Source organism: Leptidea sinapis, chromosome 3 (genome assembly GCF_905404315.1).
Source record: "Leptidea sinapis chromosome 3, ilLepSina1.1, whole genome shotgun sequence".
Lineage (NCBI taxonomy): Eukaryota > Metazoa > Arthropoda > Insecta > Lepidoptera > Pieridae > Leptidea > Leptidea sinapis.
This window is the reverse complement of record NC_066267.1, coordinates 10,785,776-10,807,489: the sequence shown is the minus strand read 5'-3', so window position 1 is coordinate 10,807,489 and position 21,714 is coordinate 10,785,776. Positions and strand designations below refer to the sequence as shown.

General features: G+C 33.0%; 1 protein-coding gene across 1 annotated transcript in view; it reads left to right on the top strand.

The window, feature by feature from the left end:
• The window catches only part of LOC126979063 (mucin-5AC), a 130,198-nt gene that overhangs the window by 26,265 nt on the left and 82,219 nt on the right, over window positions 1–21,714 (top strand). The window lies entirely within an intron of this gene.

The following is a 21,714-nucleotide window of genomic DNA, read 5'->3' as shown; positions in this document are numbered from 1 at the left end:
CGAGTTAACTAAAATTATATTAAAAATGTAACTTTTACGCAAAAATCTAGTTTAAAAGCACAGTAACAATTACACGCGATTTAATCCTTTATAAAAGTGTTTTATTTAAATATTAAATATATGGTATAATACATATTACACTGGGCAGGACGTATTAATTACCATCAACCGAGCGCACTGCTCATCTCGTCCCTTAATGTAATAAAAATTATATATATGTGTATGTATGTTAAAGTACTTGCGCCTGCTATATAGATTTCCATCAGCAACTCTGAGAGAGAAATCACACTATATAAACAGAATAAAACTGTATTGCTCCAAACGTAGATCAAACCAGCTACTTGTTTTAAATTATAATATTACGATACGAGAGAGGAAGATGATAATCGCACAAAACAAATATTACCTGTCGTAGAAAGTGATAGCGGTGACGTAAGCAGACACGCCTAAATGAGCTTTCTATCATGTGTATAACAGGTGCTGTGAAGAATGTTATTATAAATGTACCTGCTCTTTATAAACTTCATGCCTAGAGGCTAAAGGAGATTGCAAGTGTACCAACAATGGCACCAAACGTTAGTTAAGCCATTTCAGAAAACAAACCAATCAAGATAGACATGAGGCCTCAAAGATACCTTATGAGTGACTCTACACGATCGATCGATACATGAACGCCGGAAAATGTCAAATTTGTCACGTAATAGAGTGGTCCTGTTTGTGACTCACAAAACTGGTAACTTAGATATATTCCAATTATTGAATAATATTGTAGAAGCCTTTGATTTTTGAACCTCATAATACTATAATAAGCGTTTAATATTTTTTTCATTGTGTGATATCAATAGCACTATTGTGGTGTTTGGTATTTTTTTTATGAAAATACGGGACGTGACGAGCAAGGCGTTCAGCTGATGATAATTGATACGCCTTGCCCATTACAATGCAGTGCTGCTCAGGATTCTTGAAAAGCCCAAATTTTCTGAGTGGCATTACAATTGCGCTCGTCACCTTGAGACATAAGATGTTAAGTCTCATTTGCCCACAAATTTCACTAGCTACGGCGCCCTTCAGACCGAAATACAGTAATGTTTACACATTACTGATTCATAAAATACCAGCTAGATTGTGGTACCCATAATCTAGCTGGTATTTTATGTAAGGATTACATATTATGTTACGGTTTTCTTATAAATGCAAATATTTTAATTAATTTCGTAGAATTATCCATCATAAATACAAAAAAAATTTTCGCACTTTGGATAACTTAGGTTTTAGAGATCAATTAAAGAAAATTTTAGCAGACTGTTGCCTCTCAATATATTCTTGAAAATGTATTTTTATTATATTATTTATTATATAAATTTATAAATTATAACAAAATCTAAAAACGATTATAACTATCATCACCTGCCAACTGGACGGGAAGTTTAGTACGTCTTTTGTTCGGTGAACTATGACTTTCAAAATGATACAGCACCTACGGAATGGAGTGATCGCCTTCAGGCTATTTAATGTGATTAAGTTTCTTGCGCCCATTCTTGTCAAGTTGGTATATTATTTCGAACATGCAGGTGTGGTGATTAGATATTCAATTAGTGTTGTTAAAATCTTATTTTGAATTAATATTCTTGAATTTGAGAAATTGCATAGTAGAAAATTGTTAAGAATGAATAATTTAGCGTTGATGTTACACTGATAGGAATTGGAAAGGAATACCTATAAATTTGTCAAATCACTTAAGTAACAAAATAAATTTAAAACTAATAGCACTACATTCAATTAATATAACATATATTGCAATAATAATATTTAATGATATTGGTTGGACTATTTTAGTTTGTATTTAGATTTTATAATCCATAACATAATATCGCGTAAATTTTAATTTATTGATAAATAAAATAATTAATGTGAGCTTTTCTAAGGTGCGTGCGCGTTGAAGTCTTTCATAGTTATTACGTTGAAACTTTACATATTATGAAGTCAAACTTCTTATAATTTTATCACTGTATGATGATATAAGAATTTTAATTCTATTTTTACATCAATGAACATAATATTTACGGAAATAATTTTTTTTCAATCATTTTTGTTGAATTATTTAAGTTTGATAATTCTTCAAAATTACATAATTTATTTTGTATTTAATAAATTTTACAACATATTACATTACTAATTAGTTAGGTAATATTATGTAATTTGGCCAACAGACATTTTATATTATAAAAGTAAAACGAAATTGATAAGTAACCTTCTTGATATAAAATAGCAAAAGAGAGAATATAAGAAGGCAATAGTATACTATGTAGTAGTAGAACTAAATAAAACATTTGTATTTAGAATAAAAACTTAGTTACTTGTAAGGAGGTAAAGGAGTCCCATTGATAATCATATTCGAATACCATAATTACTTGACTATAGTGACGTTACGGTAGGTGACTGAAATATCCGTAATCAAAACCCAACCAAACTACCTTTGAAGAATATATTTTCCAATAAAAAAAGAATCATCAAAATCGCTAGGCGCGATATTGAGTTATTCGTAAATTTATCATCCACATACTCATAGTAAAAATACTTTTATGGTTTTCTCATGGATGCCATTATCAGATCTGAACCAAATTACAATGGGACAATTACACGAAAAGCACTAGCTTTCAAATAAAATAAGAATTATCAAAATCGGTTTACCCAGTCGAAAGTTTTGAGGTGACAAACATAAAAAAACATACCGACAAAATGAGAACCTCCTCCTTTTTTGAAGTGGGTTAAAAATACTAAATATATTCCATCCACTACTATTGTAGTCACATTATTAAAATATATTAAATAGAATATTATGAGGTTGAAAAATCAAAGCCTTATAATAGTTTTATATCATATAAAACAAATACATTTTATTCAATAATTGTTGTTAATCTGAGTTACCAGTTTGGTGAGTCATAAACAAGACCACTCTATTACGTGACAAATTTGACATTTATCCGTTGTTCATGTACCGATCGATCGTGAAGACTGTAGAGTCACTCATAAGGTATCTGTGGAAAATCGTGCTTAGAATATAATGGGCTCATAATAAAACCTTGCTTGATAAAAGCTCTTTAAGTAAATTATATCCACTGTGTTACACTAAATATTATGTTGAGCGACACCTTTTAATAAAACCTATCATGAATTTAATAAAGCTTCAAGTTATGTCGTGTTTCGCTTTTTTGGTAATTATATCAAAGTTGTTTCGTACTTATTAAACCACTTATGATTTTATATTCACAAAAGGAATAAGATTCAATACTTTTCACCATTTTGTTATTACTTAAAATAAAGAATATATTCGTCATTGGTATATCAAGTCTTTGCCATTCATAGTAGTTGTCATGGTCACATATTAATATATTTCCTTATTGAAATACAAATAACTATTACGTATGAGACAATATGTAAGTACATAAATCAATTTATTTATTATATAAATTTTACTCTATATTGTATGAATAAATTTAAAGAAGCTAATTTATCTATCTTTATTTAAACAAAACAATTATTTTTAACTATATTTGCAATACTATGAGTACATTACATTAAAAAAATAATTACGTGGAAGCCTACCAGGAATATTGGCAGCATTTCCACGTTGGATAGCAAGGCTGACTAGCTATCCGTTGAAAGAAATAGCTGCCAGCGCTTGGGTTGCCCTATTGAAGCGCGAAGATAGTACATTGTACATTCTCCGCGCCTCTGGGCCATAGGGGCCAAGTGTCTTGACAACAAAGGGCACAAAGGGCACAAAGCAGTAAGACACACTGAGAGCGACATATTTACGACGTTTGCTTTTTTTCGGTAATAATAATTAACTGAAATAACTTGGACATGAGAGGGAGCCAGAGTGCCGACGCAAGTCGTCCCACACCAGTGCCCTTCTTCGTGTACCAAGAATATTGGCAGCAATTTCCGTGTTAGATAGCTAGGCTATTCAGTTGACTGAAATAGCCACCAGCGCGAGCGCTTAGGTTTCCAGCAGCCCTATTGGGCGCGTAGTTTGGCTCTAACCGAGCAAATTTATTATTATATAATAATAATAAATTAATAAATTTCGTTTATTTCAAAGATTACATATAAATTTTTTTGTGGTTGAGACTTCTCAGTAAGTTGTCTTAGGACACTTGTATTGGGAATATCTCGCAACTTCCTTAGCAGATAATTTTTTATTTAGTAAACAATATAGAAATAAACAGAAATGATTAAAAACCAAATTTACAATTAATTGTGTGTGTGTGTGAGTGAGTGAGTGTGTGGATGTGGGTTTGAATTGGACCTTTGATTGGGTCCATCTATGCAATGCGTGTGTGTTCATATCAGTCTGATTAGAAGATTTTCCACTTCATCATAAGCAAGACAAGTTAGACAATTATTTAAAGCTTTTCTGCATAGATGTAATGTCATAGGATATATATCTAGGACACGATTTATTTTATTATATAAGAACACTGATTGACAGCTAAACTGTCGTTCAGCAAAAGTAGTGCGAACAGTAATGGTATCTGCTACTTTATCATTTCTTCTACTGATCAATTTGGCGTGATCTAGCAGAAGTGACTTGTGGACGGCTGAAATGATGTTAAGAACATAAAGTTTCCTAATTATCAAAAGATTACAAGTCAAATAGAGTGAATCAGTTGGAAATCTTAAAGGTGAAGTGAAAAGTGATCTTTGAGCTCTTTCCAATTCTAAGAGGCTTATCTTAGTTGCACCGCCCCATACCGGGATGCAGTAGGTGATCACTGATTGAGCCAAAGCGATGTATATTTTATTAAGGACTGTGCTATTCATAACGTGCCGCAGAGTTTTAAAAATCCACATAAGTTTTCTCACCCTGGTTTGATTTGGGAATGCCAACTTAACCTTTAGTCAATCAGGATGCCGAGATATTTGGTACAATTCACCTTTTCTATGGAGGGACAATTACAATTCAAATCGTGTGGGTTGGAGCATGAATGGATTCTGATATAGAAGTCTTGAACGGGCTGGTATCTGTCATGTGGAGAGAAACATATATAGTTTGTTTTTGATATATTGAGTGACAATAGATTTTGGTTTAGCCAATTCGAGACTCTTTCAAGGCCCATTTCAGCCTTCCTCTGTACGGCTTCCCACGAGATACCAGAGAAAACAATGGCTGTGTCGTCAGCATAAGTGAATATACTCGCCCCGTGGATCTGGAGGTTACATAGGTCGTTAATATAGATTAAAAAGAGTGTCGGGCCAAGGACACTGCCCTGCGGTACGCCAAATTTCATATTTTCCATTGTGCTGTGGTATAGGTCAACCTTAACTTCCTGTATTCGGTCATTTAGGTAGCTGTCTAGGAGAGAGAGCGCTTTGTCACGAATGCCCAGGCCCTCCAATCTGCGCACAAGAATGGGAATAGAAACTGTGTCAAAGGCCTTTTTTAAAACTAGGAAAACTGCGAGACATTTATTGCCCTTGTCCACTTCTCTTACTATAGTTTTTGTTAATCCTAAAATTGCGTCTTGTGTGACCATTAGAAATAATATTATATTTATTGAAGTATTTAAGAAGTCTATTGTTAATTAATTTTTCTATTATTTTTGAAATAGCAGACAATACAGAGATAGGTCTACGAAATTGATTACATCAGGTTTAGTCCCACTCTTGTACACAGGAGTAACAATGGAACGCTTTAGAGAGGAAGGAAAAATACCTGATTTAAAGCAGAGATTAGCCAATCTTGTTATAAGTGGGATCAAGTAATCTTTAGAGAGCTTAAGAAATTTCGTTGAAATTCCGTCCCAGCCAGGAGCGCTTCTAGAGTCAAGACTCATAAGTATGCTGTTGATCTCTTCAGTATCAGTATCAAGTAGTACAAAAGAAGATGAATGAAAATTATGTATAGAGGGACTTTAGTAGGAGTCAGTTTGCTCAATAATTGTTTTAGCCAGCTTTTGTCCATTTTCAACAAAGATTCTATTAGATTTACTGAGTTTTGTGGGTCAGGAGTAATATTAAGTAGCTCGATGTTTTTAGTTTTAGGAGGCTTATAATGAGTTATTTCATTTATAGTACTCCAGAGAGCTCTAGGGTGTCTTAGGGACTTATTTATTTGATCTTTGTTGTATTTTATTTTAAGCTTCTTTATGAGGTTAGTGCAATAATTTCGGAAACGTTTGTAGATACTAATGATGTACTATATGGATATATTAATATTTTGTATCAACATTTCCAGATTCTTCCTTTTCATTTATTCATATACAATGGAATTGAAATAATTTTGCTCCCAATGCAAATATAACAGTAAACTTGTAAGTAGGATCATATTAACTTAACCTTCGTAGCTAGTTCTGATTTCTTTCTTACGTGTACTTAGATAACACTGAATGACCTATGAAGATATCATGTTGCTAACTATGTTATAGGTATATTATAAGTTTTTAATTACTGATCTGGGAATATAATAGGGTACAAATCAGCTTAAATATTTTTTGCAATTAATATAACTTTGGAGATTAATGACCGCTTTGATTGAGTGATTGCACATTACAAAAGGCTTCTGACAAATCTAGCCCCAAATCCAAATATTTCGACAGTTGGGATATTTATAACTTTTATATTCACTTTAATAAGCGCTTTGATTGATATAATACGAAAAAATACGTTACAAACAAATCTAATTCCAAATTCAAATCCAAAAATTTGGCACCTAAGATATTTATCTTGGGATCAAAATGGAACGCGTCCCAGGTTATAACGGTAGAGGTTGTATCGACCATAAACTGGTAACTTACTCTGAAGGTCGGGAGTTTGTTACCAATCTTCTCACACTCTCACTGCGATAACAGGTTGCTCGGGGAATTATAACTTCGATATATTATGATAACAGGTTCCAGATGGAAAATAAATCTTAATATCATATTTCCGTATTTACAAAGCTTTCGATTTCTTCATTTATGAGTATTAGTTCGTAGATTGATTACATCTATTGAACCTTTAAAACAACAAAGAAAAAATTGAAAAATAATTGTTTACTCGTGAAAGTGAAAAAAAAGAAAAGAAATTGTAAACTATAAAGGCATTAATTATTACAGAGCAGTTTATCAAAAATGGTGGTTAAAGGTGGTGATAAATACAATCAAAAACTCTAACAGTGGAACAATATCGGATCATTTAGTTAAGTTATATGATTAACATTGATTTTAATTTTGTTACGAAATCCTCAGGTATTTACACATTTTAGTAATAATTACGATATAAACTGATAAGAAATAAAGTAAACAAAGTTATTTTAAGTACAAAATAGCTAAGTGGACATCATAACAAAGTCTTAAAAATAAATAATAATAATGCTGTTAATATATAAATTGGTAAAATATTTACTTGTGCCTTATCTATTATTTATACTTTAATATTATGTCTAGTAATTATTAATATTATACTGACATTTCAGGTGGAGTTCCTAACTAAGAGGTATAAAATCTGGTGAAGGGAGAGAGAGCTGGGGTTTTTTAAAACTCATTCTACTGCTCTTACTATGCTGTTTAAGCAACTTTAACATTATTAAATCATAAATATGTTTTTGCGAAAATTGCAATTGTCTGAAAACAAGTTAGGTGGATGTGTATCTACTAAACTTTATTTAATCTGTGACTCAATTTTTTAAGATGGTTACCGTTTACGGATGAAAGGACAATACTACTGGGACAGATTTAATTGTCAGCGATCAACGTTTTATCTGATTTAAGGATATATTTTTTTTAACTATCGAGAAATATGTTTGTAGCAAGAGTGGTAAGTGGTATCTGTGGTGGTTTCGTTATAACCAGGGACCCATTCCTACCATCTTTATGCCCCCAATTCCTGCCGAACGATACTGGATCCAACCATTTTAGCCTAATAGTATTTGTAACAAAATATTTCTATCGGCTATCAAAACACCTGTCTCCCGCCGCGAGAGTGAATGCATTGAGCGCCTTGTCGTTCAGGGCAAAGTGGAGGGTACCAGAGGGCGGAGACGGTCGCCCATGCGTTGGACCGACCAAATTAAGTCCGCTGTGGGCGGTCCATTGAATGAGTGCACAAGACTGTCGGCCAGCAGGGAAAAGTGGCGAAGTCTTGTGGGGCGCATCACATCTGCCCCAAAAAATTCCACTTCGTGATGATCACGACCGCTCTGTCAAGAATGTAACGACGAAGAAGAAGAATCAAAACACCATTCTAAGGGCGGATTGTATGTTTTGGCCTTACTTTGAGAATTTACCCATACTAATGTTAGATTCTATATTGTTAAGTGTATGACATGTCGATAAGAAATTCCGTTGTGTGGTAGTGTGATTAGAAACAGACAGTACAGTGCATGCAGTTATTGGAGCGCGATGAGGCAATTCCAATGCAACCATAGATATAGCAAACTTCAGACTGCTATAGATACGTAGGTAATGGATCTTAATATTAGTAAGTTATAAATAAAACTTCTTCAGTTGAATCGAATCAATTATGATATAATAATTGATATATTTATAGTTTATAGAACAATAAAAGATTAACTTGTTTAAAAATTATTGGTTATGAAAAAAAAAATTAAAAATATTTATTTCTGTAACAAAAATGGTACAAACATAATAGTGGGTGTGACCTTCTATTAAGTGTGAAACACCTGTGCCAGAAGGCCACGCTCTTCCATATCAATTAAAATTAACAGTACCAAAAACTAGGGATCACAAATTAAGTCTAAAAATATAATTTCACAAAAGAAAAATATTATACAAACAGGATGTCTGATTGTGTGTGTGTGTGTGTGTGTGTGTGTATGAGCATGTGTGCGTGTGTGTGGTGTTTGTCATTGTTACTTTTCGTAAAACACTACTTATTGTACTATCAAGAAGGTATACCTAAAATTTACTCCGTGTAGTTAAATAGCTCTTCCATTTCCTCAAACATATATGGTCATGAAACATATTTAATGCTATTCTTAAAATAGTTTTTAAACTAAAACATTAAACATCAAAAAGATTGATTTAAAATCATGATTGTCATAATCCACTCAGACGTATGTCGTAGACAACCATTTTATATTTTCGACTGTGATGAAATATATAAAATAAAAAGATGAAATATATGAAATATAATATAAATAAAAAAAATACCTTTGATAGCCGATCGTCGCTTGTCCGTCACGACCACTCAATCGACCTTGCTCTTTCAGAGTCAGCTTCATCTCAATGAGAATTATGTTAATAACTATTAAAGCTCTATGAAAAGATGCAAACGGCTTACAAGCTATTGAAAATTCAACATAATAGTATCATCTGAGAATTAAAACATATTTTACGACCTAAATTATCGAAACAAAAGGTTATTTGAGAAAATATATTGAACATTGATTGAGTTTTAATAAAATATAACGTTCGAGTTATTTTAGCTTATTTTTTTTTTAAATAACGTATATATTTTTGATATTTATCTATTAAAACTTTCACCCCTAGATTTGATAGAGTGAAAGTTTTATGTATTATGTGAGAATCCACTCTGTCTATAAGATTCTATAGTTAAAGCGTGCAACATTCACAACATGGTCTCTTGCATCCGCAATTGATACTAGTTCACATAACTTGCGTCAAATGACAGCCTGATGATGAAATTAATGGAATTGAAAATACAAAACAAATTTTCTTATAAACCCTTTTAAACTTTTAATAAGCCTATGAAATAATAAATATTGTATGATTGATGTTAATCTAAGTTTGCTTGGGATGTATATCTTTTTTTTAGTATAGTACAATATATTATAATGGTTACAGAAATTAAAACGTGAACTATGTATTTCTCTATAAGTTTGCATGCCTTGTGGGTTAGGATAAGAGCACTTGTTAATTATAAGCCAACAACATATTATTACCTTATCTTGCAAATAAAGATGATTTGATTTGATTTGAATTTGTTCGCAGGAAGAAAATAATTATTATATTTTGTTTACAATGATACAACGATTATTATTACATATTTTACATATTATATTGTAATTGAAATGATTTGTAAATCGATGTAAATGTAAATCTTGATATAAAAGAGTGGCAATGAGTTTCTTGCTACTTCTTCTCATTAGCTCAACCCTTTACCAAGTAGCGGTAGATTCAATAAGAAAAATATTTTATTTTATTTTTTGACATTCATAAGTGTCATTTCCGTGACCTACGTGAATATACTGATTTTGATTTGATTTAATTTGAATTGAATTCGTAATATCAATTTCAAAGATGCCTTTCTCCTCCGTTCTTTTATTTGATTTTATTAGTTGTTTCAATTTGTACATTTTCTTATTCGTGTCAATCTTGGCAGAGCTGTCGTGGTCATCACGAAGTGACATCTTTTGGGGCAGATGTGACTCGCACGAGCATTTCCCACTTTTCCCTGCTGGCTGACTGCCTGGCTTAATCGCTCATTGGACCGCCCACAGCACATTTAACTTGGTAGGTCCATCGCGTGGGTGTCTTTTCTCGTCCTCTGGTGCCCTCCACTTTGTCCTTCCCGACAAGGCACTCGATGGACTCACTCTCGCGTCGGGAGATGTGTCCGAAGAACTTAAGTATGCGAATCTGTACTAACACCGAAAGGCGTTTTTTTATGCCAAGTTCTTGGAGAATGGAGATGAAACTCGGTCGATAAAACTCCCAGTATTCTTCTCCAGTATCATATCTCCAGAGCATCAATTTTCTCTTTCTCGACTTGTCGCAAAGTCCACGTCTCTGCAGCATGCAAAAATATATACGCTATAGTAGAAATATGTGTATTATAGCCATAGGTATAAACAGAGTGTCCCAGAACATAACGATAGCCTGACTTCGAGGGAAAGGTCCTCTTATGATGAGCCAATAAAAAGAACAGCGTTCAACACAGAGTAGTACTCAAGTATCGACAGTTTTATTGAAAAATCAAACATTCTACCCGGGGTGGAACTTTTCGGCATTGTGACTAGAGTTTTGATGTATTTGTAGGTTTTAATCTGTTGTAGCCTCTCAAGAATCCAAACTAGTTTGGATTACTTACTACAAAACAAATGTTTGTTTTCAGGAAAAATAAGTTAATATCATTGTTAAATGTTAGTATAATCTTTTAATTAGTGGAACGTCGAAGTGGGAATCAGGCTAAACGGCTCTTCGGAACACTCTTGACAAATACTCCCTCCAAAGTATACTGCAGAAATTCTACGTAATATTTGTTAAGCCAGTATTCGATATGTTTGAAGTATTTGTTTAACATAATACTCGTATGCTATTGAATACGAGCCAGCTCATTGCTTGTAAATTGCATGTCTTATTTAAACGTAGGTATTCATCTTATTATTTGTGTTCCTTGGCCCTGTACTTTAGAATCTTTAGTGTCATTCAAAGCATGAAACATTTCCGTTAGAAAGGTCATTGACTTGCGGTATTTATAACGAAAACATGCGACCTTTGCCAACATTGAACGGAAAAGTGAATGACTGCGCCCAAGATAACAGGATAACATAAGCTAATAGTTTAATAGTTCTGAACATACATGTTTATGCTACATTGGTTAATAAATTATTATTGTAAGCAAATTTTCAAATGCTAGCATTAGTCGAAGTAATTGGTGATCGGCAATCATATTGAAAACAGTAGACTGGTGTCATCATATTAATCACTACCTGTTACCACGCGACTTCGTCCGCATACACACAGGACTGAGCACGTAGTAGCGACATTTGAATTAAATTATTAAAATAAATAAACATATATGACACATACTAAGGCGACACTTTTTTCTAAATAATGGTGTGTTCTGTAAAAATTTTCATCTAACATCAATAGTTTCCGCGATGTCAATATCATTTAGATATAAAACGTCTACAGTTTCTTAAAGCTGTGAAGAAATCATACTTCTAAGTTAACGAATAAAAAAGATACGGCCGTTTATGCCAAAAGTATACTTCGACACTCTCAAGGGAATCAAATATTTATAGGTAGGATATTTTCAATTGAACTAGATTCTATAACAATGAAATTTGGCAAGAAATGCAAACGTCATATACGACAAGAATAGGGGAGAAGTGCGAAAACTATACATTTGTAATCGCTACTATAATCTTAATATATTTAAATTACGTGACACGTTGTTTGTCCGCGATGGACTCCTAAACTAATGAACGGATTTCAATGGGGTTGCAGTTTGATCCAACTTGAGAGATAGTATAGTTTTTACTTCGATTTGGGACCCATAATTATTTTTATTTTCAATATTTGTTTTGTATGGACATATTTTCTATGAGAGAATTTAGTGACGCACGGTTTGACAGTTCCGCTGTGAAACAATTTCATTATAACAACAGGCAGCATTTTTTAAGAAATAATTCTTGATGTTTTGAAATATTATTGGCAAATTTACCATAAAACAATATTTTTTTATTATCTACAGGACAACGTCTGTCGGGTCAGCTAGTTATATTATAAATGTGAATGTAAGTTTCTTTGTTACGCTCTTACGCCGTACTACTGAACCGATTTTGATAAAATTTGGTACAGCGTTAGACTAGAGATTGGGAAAGGACATAGGCTACACTTTATCCCGGAAAAATCCATTGTGAAACATTGAAATTAACGTCGATGAGCTATAACTATACCAATAGTAGGTTTAGTTTGCCATAATAATCTTCCCCGAAATAAGATTCATATAAAATGTTGGGAACAGGAGCGAAATTGGGATACGAAACTGGAAAAGGACATGAGATAATCTACAATTCCAAACTTGCTTATTATTTTAAAAAACCCTTTATCTACGCGGACGAAGTCGTAGGCATCAACTAGTTAAATCATAAAAAACAGGATCTTTATGCAAGGAACCCTTTAAGAACCCAAAGTTAACCGTATCATGTGGGGTATCGTATGAAAGGGCTTCATTGGCTCAAGTTTAAAAAGATTTTTAATTATTTTTATGATATGTACATAGCTTCCGATTTACTATGAAAAACAAAATAAAATTCATTTTTTTATAATTATAGGGCACCTAATAATATGTACTGAACACTAGGTGGGCGACTCCGACTAGCACTTGTCCATTTATATATTACAGTGAAAAATAAGAATAAAATTTTAAAATGTCTAATAAAATTATGATAACAAGGCAATCAAAAAACAAGTAAAATATAATAACGTTTAATCCAGTCGTGCGTAAGGCGTAGAAAGTTACAAGTATACTTTCTTGGTGAGAATGCCACTCCGCTGTGCAGGAATCAAACCGGTGTGTTACGCAATGCGCTCACTTGTCGAATCTCCTTTGCAACTTGTGGTCTCATAATGTGTTTACCATATACCGGGGACCTAGTTTCCTTAGTAATATTGTAATTAATTACAACTTAAGCTTGTATTTCTTCCGTAATAGTTTGTTGCCGGAAAATGTGTACCGTACTGGATTTTTCTGCGCTATATTGGAACTAAAGTAATAAAATCATACAGGTATACACTGTCATACAGTTAAAAGTGTATATGCGCCAAGTCGAGCGGCTGTCAAAAACAAGCGGCACAGTCGTACTATTCTTTTTTCGAAGCATTTCAGGCCAATTTCGATCCCCTATAACTTAGTTGATGATAAGACTACAAGCCTGAATTTTCAGTACCTAAAACAGGCATTGTAAACGGTATATTTAATTTTATTCAATTTGAACCAGTAGTATAAGAAATAACTAGTTATATTTCATAATTCTGTCAGTCACGGACTGATCGACCGATCATCAAAACTATAAGGCACTTCTAGCAGACATAGAAACTTCAAACTAAGCTACTAACACTTCAAAATAGGGTCCGAGGTCCACAGAACTAACACTCTATTCTATCTTATTCCTGAATTATTATTTAAGTCTTTATTCTTTCTTTGATAACAGTCTAGTGCTAAATATTATAACGCCCTATTTTTAGTTATCAATGTAGAACTTGAAGTTTTTTTAGTATTTTTGACTTATTTTATCTTAGACTGTTAACCTTGTACAATTTTTCTTAATTTTTTAATATAATAGCATTATTACAACTTTCCTGAGACATTATTAACTTTATTTAAATCGGCTTTACTCACGGTTGTGAGTGTTGGACCATTCGTGAGCGTAGTGGGTTCTCGATAACATCAGTACCAACACCGATGAACGGTGAGTGAAGCCCCCTTAATTAAATACAGTTAAAAATATCATTAATTATTAAAATATTTATCTACACTACAGAAACTAGAAAATTGTAGTGGTGAGTTAAAATATAAATAATCACTGTCTCAAAAACAAAACTTTTAAAAAAACCCGAGAATTTAATGCCTCAAATCGATTGAAAATGCTATTCGTTTACAAAGTTTCGCTTAGAGCATAAAACATCGTCTAGATATCTGTGAAACTTGCAATACTCACAGGACCTTACCTACAAACATTACTCCACATATTGATTGGCACATATTTGCGACATCACTGAATGGAATACGAGGTTTATGTTCCACAGTCGTTAGCATATAGTATAGACTCTGGCGCAACGTGTGCTCAATGACGTGATAATTTTGACAAGTTCTCTGCTCCGGAATGTTGCCGAAAGAGATACATGTTCAAATATTAATATCTAGATGAACAAATATCGCCCTGTCAAGGCTAGAACTATGTTCATGGCTATATTTATTGGGAAAATTGTTTGAACTACTGTGAAACTTTGCAATCCGTTAGAAAAAACTTCAAACAATTGTTGATCTTCATGCTTCGTTGGTCCAATAAGCTTACATGTTGTTATTGTAACTGTCTAATTTGTAAAATAAAACCGTATCATCAAAGAATCGTGATCGATAGAATATAAGAAAATCACATAACTGCTCGCATGGGGTCCCCACGGTCCCCATTTTATTAGGACGACTCCTAACTAAAAATCATGGTATTTAAATTAAGACTCGCAATATAACTAAAATATATTAAAATTAAAACATAGTACATTTAAAAACTTCGCCTCGTGTGATAATAGTATCACATGAGTGTTTTAATACCTAATTATCAATAGTTGCATACAAGACTTTATCTACACCCAGAATATGAATCCTCTAAAAGATTCTGGAATAGTTAGCTTACTGCTAACATTAAAACACCCGTCCTAGTAGTAACCTAATAAGAATTCATTACTGATTATATACAAATAAAGTAAGTATTAATGAAACAATTATTTATTTTAGTAGTAATTTATATTTTGTATAGTGCAATAATTAAAATTCACTCGAATATTATGTTATATATTTTTTGTGAACAAAACAATAAAAATATCGAAGAAAAATGGCGGGGATTCGAATAACCTACTTTTTTTTACGGCGCGCGCCGTTCTGATAGTGTGGAACGCGCGTAAACGAAAATGTTCTAACGCGAGTAAAAAAAACATAGGAGTGTTGTTATGAAATTCAGTACAACATTACAACACTCTTTTGGATGATGTAACGGTTATTAGAACATTGGGTGTTTTAATGTTGGCAATAAGCTAACTGTTTCAGAATCTTTAATAGAGGACTTAAAGCATCGGTGTAGATAAAATATCTATACCTACTAATAATCGGTGTCCCGTTTTTTCCTTTGATTATTCTGCGAAAACTACTGAACCGATCGGAATAATATTTATACAGCGTATTTCGGAGAAGGTTTAAGTATATAATTTGTGGAAAATATATATCCAGAACCTATATTTTGTACTTGTAATTGCAACCTTTGTATTTGCAATACAATTAATTCAATCAATGACATTTCATTACATAATATTTTACATTTTATTCATACAATGAGCGGGCGCTTACCTAATTTATATTGCAAAACATTGCCGGATCACTCCTTGTGCCTATATAAGAAAGAGACTATCGCTATTCATTTCTGCTCTACAAAATTTATCAACTTAAAAGTCATCGAAAGTCGTAAGTTAGTGAGCCCTTAAAAAATAATATTGTATCGGTCACGGCTTTCGACAATAATGAACACTGCAACCGTATCGCAAGCTAATTAAAATTTACAACTACCGTCAAAAGTTGAGATGTGCGCAATAAGATTGAAAATAGGGACGCTATTACAGAAATGTTATTGCAATCGATGTAAACGCAAGCAAACATTATCCGTAAACCTCTCAGAAATTTTAAGGCATGGTGAATTTGTATGAAATCGTTTGAAGCATCATTTGCGAAATTTTACGGTCTTTAACTGAACTATTTACAAAACAATGCTTTGTAGCATAATGATAATAAAATCAGTTATTTAGAAAAAGTATCTATTGTATGTTTCAACTAGTACATACATCAAACTGGCAATGCATATCTTGGCCTTTGGTCTTAGAGATATCCATGCCCCCCCCTATATCAAAAAGCTAACACAGAGTGTAAATTATGCATAATATTTCTAAGAATTTCGAGATGTGGAAAGTAAAATATAACAATACAGTTGTACATAAAACAATAGACACAGAAAGAACTGGCATTGTTACAAATATGGCCTATAGGACCTTTTTGTTGAATGGAAACGGAAGACAGATAAATCATCACCGTGAAATAACATGAGCATAACGTAATATTATCTAAGCAAAAGTAAATCGTCATGGACGTATGCTTCGTTAAGTTTTGTATAATTATATGTTATATGATGTGGCATCTGCCCTAGTAATTAAATGGAGTGAAAACTGCACTCTACTAACCGATTTAAATGCTTTTATATCAAATACCCAGATAGCTCAGTGGTTAGTGATCCTACCCACCGAACTAAAGGTATCGGTTGCGATTCTCGGTAGGTGCAAATATTTGATAGATGTTTGTTTCTGAGTCAAAGATGTTTATATCTCTTTAAATATGTATGTTGTTTTAAATTTATCTTTGCATTGCGTAGTATATAGGCATGGGCCTAGTTTGGGGCAAGATGAATAGTATAAAATTAATCGCGAAATAACTCGCATTAATCAAGGAAAATCCTATGTGTTAGCATTATTATTAACTAAAGGATACAGCTTATTAGTGAGGTAGCTAGTTAGATTGTTGATGAAAGGCTGATATGATATTTGGAGAATTTTCAAAAATTACAAACTTCTTTCTTCACTTGTTAATATATAATCAGCTGTTCAGAGAATATTTTTTACACTAATCTCTATTAATCGATCTTAAAACTTTTTATATAAAAAAGAGGAAAATGTTGATGCTTGGGCAACTAGTTTAATTGAAGTTTCGAGTTTGAATATCAATTTTCGAACTGTAAAATTGGGCTTATGCAGTGCCGCCACTTGATATGTTATGAGTTTATTTTATATAACATAGATATTCTATGGATTCTTATTTTTTTCTTGCATTTCACACGCTATTCGAAACACAAATTAACTTGGTGGTATTTTGATTACGTCCCCTTAAATTCCTTACCACGCTCCGAAGGAAAACCTTTAAAATGCCCCATTTTCTTCTTATTGATATTCCCCCGGAGCCTCTTCTTCTTACAAACACCTGGCAGCACACATTACACGTTACTTAAAGCGACATTAAATGCCAGCGACCTTTGAGAGATATGAGTTCACAGCTGCCGGCCCGCCATCTATGTAACAAAGCCAATATTTTCAAATTCTTGCGTGGAAAACAGTTTATATGCTTACAATCCTCGTTATTCACTACTAATCTGATCAATCGAACCTACACAAAAAAGTACAAGCTATAAGAATAACTTTTCTGAGAGAAGTACCAAAAAAATGCGTCACGTCATGCCAAAAAACTTGTTTAACTTCAAAGAAATGTGGTAGTTCAAAAAGGCTCGGCAGTTTTAACTATAACCAACAGCAAGCATTAGCAACCTACAAATAAGACTTAAGGATATGTGTAACAGGATTAAGTAGTGTTCATAGCTCCAAATGCTATACTTTCACCATAAAACTTGTCTAAAAACACCATGTTTGCGTGTTTTCTGCTTACTCTTCGCTTTAACCTAAAATCCGTGTGATTTAGTTACACGATCATATTTGTCTATATAGGTAATGTAGTCTGATGACTACTGGAAAAGTTCTTAGATTTTTTTCTCATTTAAAACAAAACCTACAAAAATATGTAGCTTACCTAACAGTTACAGGAAGTTACGGAATTGTATATGTCGGTCTAGATACTAGAGAACAATACAAAATATGAATGGCATAAATAATAATATGAAACAGTTAAGTTTACTTTTGTTCGCGTAACGGTGAGCATTCCTTTTGTAATTACGAACCTGTCACTTGCACACTGAATACTGATGTCTTGGCGTCGCTTTACGGTGAAGGCTTTTGTTTTGTAGAAGCAATATTGAAGGGTTCACGAGGTTGTGGTCTAGTTCGTTTTTTTTTTATGGAAAAGGAGGACAAAAGGGTGTACAGGTCACCTGGTGTTAAGTGATCACCACCGCCCACATTCTCTTGCAACACCAGAGGAATCACAGGAGCGTTGCCGGCCTTTAAGGAAGGTGTACACGCTTTTTTTGAAGGTATGTCGTAAGGTCCCGGAAACACCGCACAAGGAAGTTCATTCCACAGCTTTGTAGTTCTGTTCTAGCTCTGCGGATTAGTGTATTCGTTTGCAAACAATATTGAAACCATTTTAATGGTTAACTTAATTATTTATTTAATTTTAATATTTTACCATCTGGATAAGTGGCAGTCCTCCACAGTGCGGTTTTCGAGGAGCTATCTTCCACATACTACAACGCTGTGGAATGTGGAGCTTCCTTGTGCGGTGTTTCCGGGACGATACGGCGTGGGTAACTTCAAAAAGAGCAAGTAAGCCTTCCTAAAAGGCTGGCAATACTTCTGCGATTCCTCTGGTGTTACAATAGAATGTGGGCGGCGGTGATCACTTAACACCAGGTGACCCGTATACTCGTTTGTACACCTTTTCCATAAAAAGAAAAAAAGAATACGTCTTGGTGTGTGGTTTTTTCTGTTGCTTATACATTGTTTTTTCTATTATCATAAATTATTTTGTTCAAACTGCAATGTAGAATGTACGGTACTGCACACAAACCCAGCCTGTGTTATTAATAAACGCGAAGTAAAATCATTCCAAGTTTAAAAATATTTGTCTTTATCTTACTTTGTCACTATGTAATTACATGACATGGAGAAGTAATTTTAAACGTAAGTAAGATTACACTGCGTTTATTTGAAGACAGAAGACAGAAGAGTTTTATGGACTGCTTTTGTATTGCAATTTAATTTAAGTTCTTAACAATAAATAAATTAAAAAAGAAGTTCAGAATAAGGTATATATGGTAGATTCCGTAATTTATATTAATGATTAAAAAGCGCTTCGTCTCAGCCTAATTGAACAAAGTTTACTTGACTTTGAAGTCTGGAAAGAGAAGAATAAGAAAATATTCAAAAGTCTGCGCCCCTTGCTTTTCAAACAGGAAATGAGTTTCAAAAGTCTTATAATTTTTGATTTTGTTAAATGCCAACAGACACAATAATATGACCCGCTGACACAGTATAGAAAAATGCCACAATTCGTGTCACAGTGTGATTCCGGTCCCAGCTGACGTAATGTTGGGCTTTTATCGTAACTGACCTCAAACATTGCGCCACTTGTGCTCTCGTCATATGACATTCCTTTCTTATATTGACAATACCTGTTTTAGCAAAATATATTTAAAACAAAATCTTCACGATGGCCTCAACAGACTAGTTAATTATCTATATATTTATACGTAAAGTGTAAACTTTTTACCCCTTTAAAAAAAATCCGAGAACGGATGGACGTGAATTTTTACTTTGCGAAAAAGTGCATAAACTTAATTAATATACTTAATTATTTAAAAAGTTCCGCCAACAAGGTATGCTAATATAATCACTGTATAATACAAAAACAATAACATTCATATGGTAAGTGATGCATTAATTATAGGCGAAAATGACATGCCACAATTAAACTAAGCCACAAAATAAATAAGAACTATTAAAATAAATACTATGCACACTACTACTTGAATGACAACATTTATTCGATAATTCAATAACACATACATTTTACAGGTTATATAATATATAGTCTTTGATAAATAAACCCGTATAAAGATCAAACTTATAATAAAATGAATTATGAGCTCATTTCGACCTCTAAGCGACCGAATTAGTAATTACTCAATGGGTTACCAGAGGGTTGCTGAAAGTCAGCACTATGTTGGTGTTATGTCAATACAGCTTAATGCTGAGTCAGTTCTTTGGGCAATAACTGCTGCAATGTACTTTTGAATCTCAAAATACAGAACAAACCAGAAACCTTCAACGCGGTGTAAGTCGTTCGAGTTTGTTAAATAGTCAATTAATAATGGCCGACCCGCATACCTTCTGTTTACAAGTTGTAGTTGTCACTTTTGAAATAATTACGACGTTGTTTGTCGTTCTCACTTGCAAAAATGCTACCTGGCATGCGAAGAAATTGAATGAGATTACATTTCATCTGTGATGCTGTTTAAAATGTATGCTGTTTTAAATAAAGAACTGAATAAAAATATTATAGAATATTTTTTGTGTTTTTTTTAATTGGTGTTCTTTTCTAAGCTTTGTAATTTTTTTCTGTATTATTCTGTGTGGTTTGGTTTTTAACCGACTTTAAAAAGGAGGAGGTTGTCAATTCCGATTACTCGAAGATTTATGATCCGATTTACGTAATTCTTCTTTAGTTCGATGCGGAATAGATGACATTTGGTCCCATAAAATTTTTATATAGTTTGGCTCAGTAGTTTTGATTTTATCAACATTTTTTATGAAAATTTTTGTCTACCTGGATGATATGATTGCTTTTTGTGTATGGGTTTTTTAGGAGTTTTCATTCAGGTTGATGATATATTATTGTTATTAACTGACACTAAAAAGTAAAACATAAAAAAAACTACCGTTAAAAAACGACTTCAAAAACTGTAAAGTACCAAACAACAAAAACGTGATATAATACACCTCTTATGCAAACCTTTACGTTTAATATTAATAACACACTATTATTTGTATGTGCTACATAATCTGCAACGCCTATTTAGCACATACAATGAAATCTTTTCAGATATTGACATATTAGGTATATCGGAACAACAATTCAAATCAGCAATTAATAGCACATTGAAACAGCATTAACTTAATAATTGTTATTCAATTAAATTTAAACTTAAATCTCATTGTTATGAAATTAAATATTCTCATTGGAGACTTATATGTAACCTGATAATAATATTGTAAGCAACATCTGTTTGTAATGCGTTATTAGAATATGCTTTTCTTTCTTGTTATCTAACACTTATATAGTAACCCGTGGACATTGTCGTTGGTTATGCACTTAGTACTACTTATGTTATTTCTTCCTCTAATGTTACCATCTAGTGTGTAATTGTTTTGTGTCCCAAATAAAATAAAATATTGATAGCTTTGAAGTCGATCTGGTATATCAGAACAGCACATTTGTAACCTAGCGAAGAATGTCAACGATTCTTACTTTGGGGACCGAGAAAGGGTATCGAATCTTCTCCCGTGCGATAATGTTACCATTATAATTATTTCATCACTCGGGATTTTAAAATATAATTATCGACGTCACCCCTCATAATTCAAACAGTGAACAACACCACCAGTAGAATCAAAAGAGGGTTGCCAGCCTTAGTCGTATCATCATAGACTTTACCCAACAACCGTTATATAGCCGAGTATGAAGGCGCAGTCTTGTTCA